Source organism: Lolium perenne, chromosome 6, assembly GCF_019359855.2.
Source record: "Lolium perenne isolate Kyuss_39 chromosome 6, Kyuss_2.0, whole genome shotgun sequence".
NCBI lineage: Eukaryota > Viridiplantae > Streptophyta > Magnoliopsida > Poales > Poaceae > Lolium > Lolium perenne.
Genome location: NC_067249.2, coordinates 72921670 through 72926777, shown reverse-complemented (window position 1 = coordinate 72926777; position 5108 = coordinate 72921670). Strand labels below are relative to the sequence as shown.

Here is a 5108-nt window from a genome sequence, read left to right as displayed (position 1 = left end):
CCATCCTTCACATTTCTATTTTTATCACACTTTGCGAATGCTTCCTCGGAATCACTCCTAATTGGGCTCTGTGGAAGCGCATTTTCTGCCTCCGCCGTAATGGCTCCCACAACGTCACTTATAACATAGGTGGCGTTGTTATCTGTGTTCGGACTGATGTCGATTATTTCGACGTCAAGTTTCCTGATTCTGTCCAAGGATGGCGCAAAAAGTGGCTCTACATCCACGAAGAAAGCGCCAATTCTGTGGAGCACAACATAGTTCCTTTCGACGGAAGTGCCAAGATTCAGCGTCGCCGTTCCTGGGATGCCGAAGCTTCTGAAGAAGAGAAAAAAGCGACAGAGCGCTCATGGCTCGTATCCGTCATCTTCAAAACACTCGAGGCAAAGAGCTATCTGGTGTTCAAATTACTGCCTACTTCCTTAGGATTAGAGTGCAGCCTCTTCGAGCTCGCAAAAATCCCCTTTGGACGTATTCAGTGAAAATGACGCCAACAGAATCTCCAGTGATCTTTCTGTAAAGGACTTGGAAAAATTGGTTCGAAGAATTTCTCGATTAGGCAAGAAGGATCCTATTCCCTCCTCCTGTCGAGTGGAACCATACAGTGCTTCCAATCCTCTTCCCGAGGTATTTTGTCTTCTCGAAGTTTTATCTTGTTTTGAACTGTTCCTCGTATCTTATTTGCAGTGGTATCTCACTTATTCTCTTTTGTCACTATTTTTTTGTAGAATCATCCTACTATGGCCTCCCTTCCTCCTCTTCCTGAGGATGGAGAGGTCGAAGAAAGAGCCGTTGTCGATGATGTCAACCAGGAGACCCCCTCTTTTGTGAATGAACCCGCAGATTCTCGAAAATCTGCGGGATCTACTGAGAAGGATGCTGCCTCTGAAGATACAACATCAGCACAATCTCCTCCTCCTGCTGTTTCTCCGAAGAGCAAAAGGAAAAGGAGCAATGCCGAAGATTCCGGGACCTCGAAACCCGAAGAAATCGCTTCCTGCACCTCAAAAAGCAACTTATGATCCATACATCGAGAGTATCATCAGCTCGTAGGTTCCTTGCTCTTTTCCTTTTCTATTTGAAGAATTTTATTTTGCCTTGCTTTTTATGCTGCCACTATTTTGTCGCAGTGATGATGAAGAAACACCAACTTTAGATGTGGCTGCTCGAACGAGCACGTCACATACTTTAGTTATTTCAGAAAAACCAGTTGAAGGGGAGGAATCGTCGCCTCCTCAACAAAATGTTAATACATCTACTCCTCCTTCGAGCCCCCGTGCCCCTTCACCAAAAAGGGCACGGGTTGAAAAGATTGTTGATCCTGCCCCTCAGTTGGGCAGTTCGTCGACTCTGCTCTTAGATGATGTAAGTTTGTCGGCATCTATATTTTCCTTATTTTGTTTTTTCACACCTTTTCTCTTTTTCATGCCGATGTTTCTTTTGATGTACTTACCTTTGAACAGCCAATGATCAAAGAGCTTCTTCGGATCGGGTCCCAATTTGTTGGGTACCGTGAATATGCCGCCAGAGCCGAAGGTAACGACTTTTATACTTGCTATTTTTCTTTGACTTTCTATTCCTGTTGCTTGTCGCTATTTTTTGATCTTTCTTTTCTTTCTTTTTCATATCTCGACAGAAAAACTTTCAGAGGCTAACGAACGCACCGACGCACTGGCTCAAAAACTTGAGCAAAGTGAGACGGCTCGCAAGAAAGCCGAACTCGCTGCTAGCAAAGCCAAGGTCGAAGCTGATGAAGCTAAGGCGAAAGCTGCTGGTGTCGAGGAACTGCAGAAGAAACTTGAAGATGCGACAGCTGCCTTGGATGAGCACAAAGCTGCACAAGCTTCTCGTGACGAAGGAATCCTCAAGCGTTTGAAGTCGCAAAGTCGACGTACTCTGAGTAATATTATCAATCCCTTTTATTTTACTGCACTTCCTGTTTCTTGGTTGTTGACTGATGTCTTGTCTCGTGTGGCAGCCCAAACAAACCAGGATTTTGATCTGGATAATCCTGTCAATGACCCTCTCCTTGATGCACTTTCTCTTCTGGAGTTCCATGGGCGCGAAATTCGTGAAGGCGTGGCCAATGCCAGTGCAAGTTTGTCGGCGTTGTTCCCCTACTTCTTCCCGAAGAAAGAGGAACCTTCGACTTTCCTTGCCCTTGCCAAGCTTTTCAATTCGTCGGAAGACCTGGGATTGAAGATGCGTCAGGAGAATATGAAGGTTGCTGTCGAGAAATCTTGTTGCCCTGGTTGCTGACAGCCAACAGACGCTTGATTGGATGAAGGTTGGCGACACCAGCCAGATAGAGCATTCGAGATGGAGGTCGCTGATCAAGGCAGCCAAGCCCAACACGAAGAAGATCTTGGCGTATCTGGGGATCAAGCCAGCTTCGACTCCTAGCTCCTCGAGGCCGGAGGTCTAGTTGCATGCCTCTGTTTTTCTTTCTGTTTCTTTTGCTTCTGTCGCCAAAGTAGTCATTTGGCGACACGTACTTTCTTAACTCCACTGTAATGCCCTTGTAATTATTCCCAGAGATTAATGAAGACTTCTATCTTTGCTTGTTATTTGATGTTGTCTTGTTTATTTTTCAGTTGATATTTGATAACTATACTCCATCTTCTGCTCCTTCCAATGTTTCGCCTTCTTCTTCCCGCGCGAGGAAAGCTTTTGGTGATACCGCTCCTGTCGACGATACCTTGTCGCAAGAACTGGATGAACTTCGGCAACAACTTCAGTATGCGAAGAAGCAAACACTTGTGATGATGGAGCAATCTCGTAAGTCATCTGAAGCCGAAAAAATTGCTCTTCAACAAGCTCGCGAGGCCGTAGCTGCTAAGGAAATTGCTGCTTCCGAGGCTGAAAAGGCGACTATTCGAGAAAATTTCATGCTCGAATTAATGAACGAAGCCAGTGCAGATATGTCGGGTATGCCTGTTTCATCCGCTGATATCCTTTATCTGCATACTATTGTTTCTTTGAAGGTTTCCGCTTTTTTGTTTTGATAGGTGCCTTTACTGATGCTGCTGCCGAGGAAGAAAGGGTGAATGCTAGGACAACCCTCCTTGTTAATCTCTCCTTGGACCATGGTTCTTTGTTTTGGGCTACCCCGGAAAGGACCCGCCAAATTGTTAGATTTCAAGATCGCGCCTCTCAAACTCGCGATTTCCTCGACTTCTGTACCAAGACCTTGTCCATGGTTTACAACTCCATGTTTCCTCGCAACGTCCAACCAAAAACTCTTCCTGAATTGATGGAAAGGTTCAAGGATGCTCGCAGTATCCATGATTTTGTCAAAGCTCAACTAGTAGCTGGCGCCCGGATTTGCTCTTATCATGCTCCAAATCTGCCACTCGAAGCTTGACCTTACCCAGGTTGTCGAGAAGGTTCACCAAAAAGTAAAACGGCGGAGAGTTGGTGTTGACAGGATTAACACGAAGGTTACGCCTATAGCCGAAGAAATGATTGAGGACCTGCTTCGGATGGATGCCGACTTTTTTGCCGATGGCCATTATGCCGATTTTCTTGGTGCTGCTCCTGAGGAAAACAGAGTTACTCTTGATGACATATTGAATCAAGACTAGTTAGTTTCTTCTTGTAGATATTTCTTCTTTGTAATCCATGACTATATTGTAAAGCAATCATTATATTTCTCTGTTTGTTTAGCCCCCGAGTGTTTCGGTGACTCTTTACTATATTTGTATACTTGCGAGGTTTTGAACCAAGGCATTTATATATTTAAGGCGAATATGAGCCCCCAAGCTTTTTATTGAGCACTATTTTGTATTTTTGTTGACTCACGAGGTATTTGAATACCAAGGCAAGTTTTTCCTTTTGTCGATGAACTATATTGATATTCGTCGGAGCGAAGACTTTGGTCATGTCGATAAAGAAGAAAAGTTATATTGTCACTATCTTTATTATATTGCAGCACCGCGAGCCCGCCTCATTAAAAACCTTCTCCGGCCCCACTCGGTGCCCCGAAAAAGGAAAAGAGTGCGTCTGAAAACTCGCGGGCGTTTCAGTACATTGAAGCTTTTACAAAGACTATATTTTGACTCTAGGCGTAAAAACGCCTAAGTTGCGCCACGTTCCAGGGGTTTGGCTCCTCCACCCCTGTCTTCTTGTCCTTTATTCTGTATGCTCCTCCTCCAATTACTTCCGTGACAATGTACGGGCCAAGCCATGGTGACTCGAGTTTTTCATGACTTTTTTGCGTGAGCCGAAGAACTAGGTCTCCCACCTGAAAAGATCTTGGCCGCATAACGTCGGCGTGGTAATTCTTCAAGTCCTGTTGATATTTGGTTACCCGAGATAATACTTCATCTCGAGCTTCATCAAGTGCGTCGACGTCGTCTTCTAGCACTCTTCTCGACGTTTCTTCATCATATTCAGCGACACGTGGAGAGTTGTGCTCTATCTCGATTGGTAGTACTGCCTCTGCTCCATGAACCAGGAAAAACGGAGTTTCCTGCGTTGCTGTGTTTGGTGTTGTTCGGATGCTCCACAACACGCTTGGTAGTTCTTCTGGCCAGGTATGTCGAGCTTTTTCCAGTGGTCCTAACAAGCGCTTCTTGATACCATTGCAGATGATGCCATTGGCTTTCTCGACTTGCCCATTGGTTTGAGGATGTGCAACTGACGCAAAGTTCAGCTTAATACCCACCTCTTCGCAATAATCTTTGAATTCATGGGATGTGAAGTTGCTGCCGTTGTCTGTGACGATGCTGTGGGGCACTCCAAATCTGAAGACGAGGCCTTTTACAAATTTTACTGCGGATGCTCCATCTGGTGAATTTATCGGCTTCGCTTCTATCCACTTTGTAAACTTATCGACAGCTACTAGCATGTACTCCTTTCCTCCTGGCCAGGATTTGTGTAACTTACCCACCATATCAAGTCCCCATTGAGCAAAGGGCCAAGACAATGGTATTGGTGCTAGCTCTGCTTTGGAGAGTGAGGTTTTGCGGCGAACCTTTGACATGCGTCGCAAGTTCTTACTATGTCCTTGGCGTCCTCGATTGCTGTCAACCGGTAGAATCCTGCCGAAAAACCTTGGCTGCGATAGCTCGACTACTTGCGTGGTGGCCACATATTCCTTCGTGTAC

General features: G+C 45.4%; 1 long non-coding RNA gene across 1 annotated transcript; it reads left to right on the top strand.

Moving 5' to 3' along the window:
- Positions 1-997: 997 nt before the first annotated feature.
- On the top strand, positions 998-1666 carry LOC127309588 (uncharacterized). The gene is made up of 4 exons (XR_007857228.2): positions 998-1049; positions 1131-1365; positions 1464-1536; positions 1637-1666. It is a non-coding gene; the product is annotated as an uncharacterized lncRNA (long non-coding RNA).
- The last annotated feature ends 3442 nt before the right edge of the window (positions 1667-5108 follow it).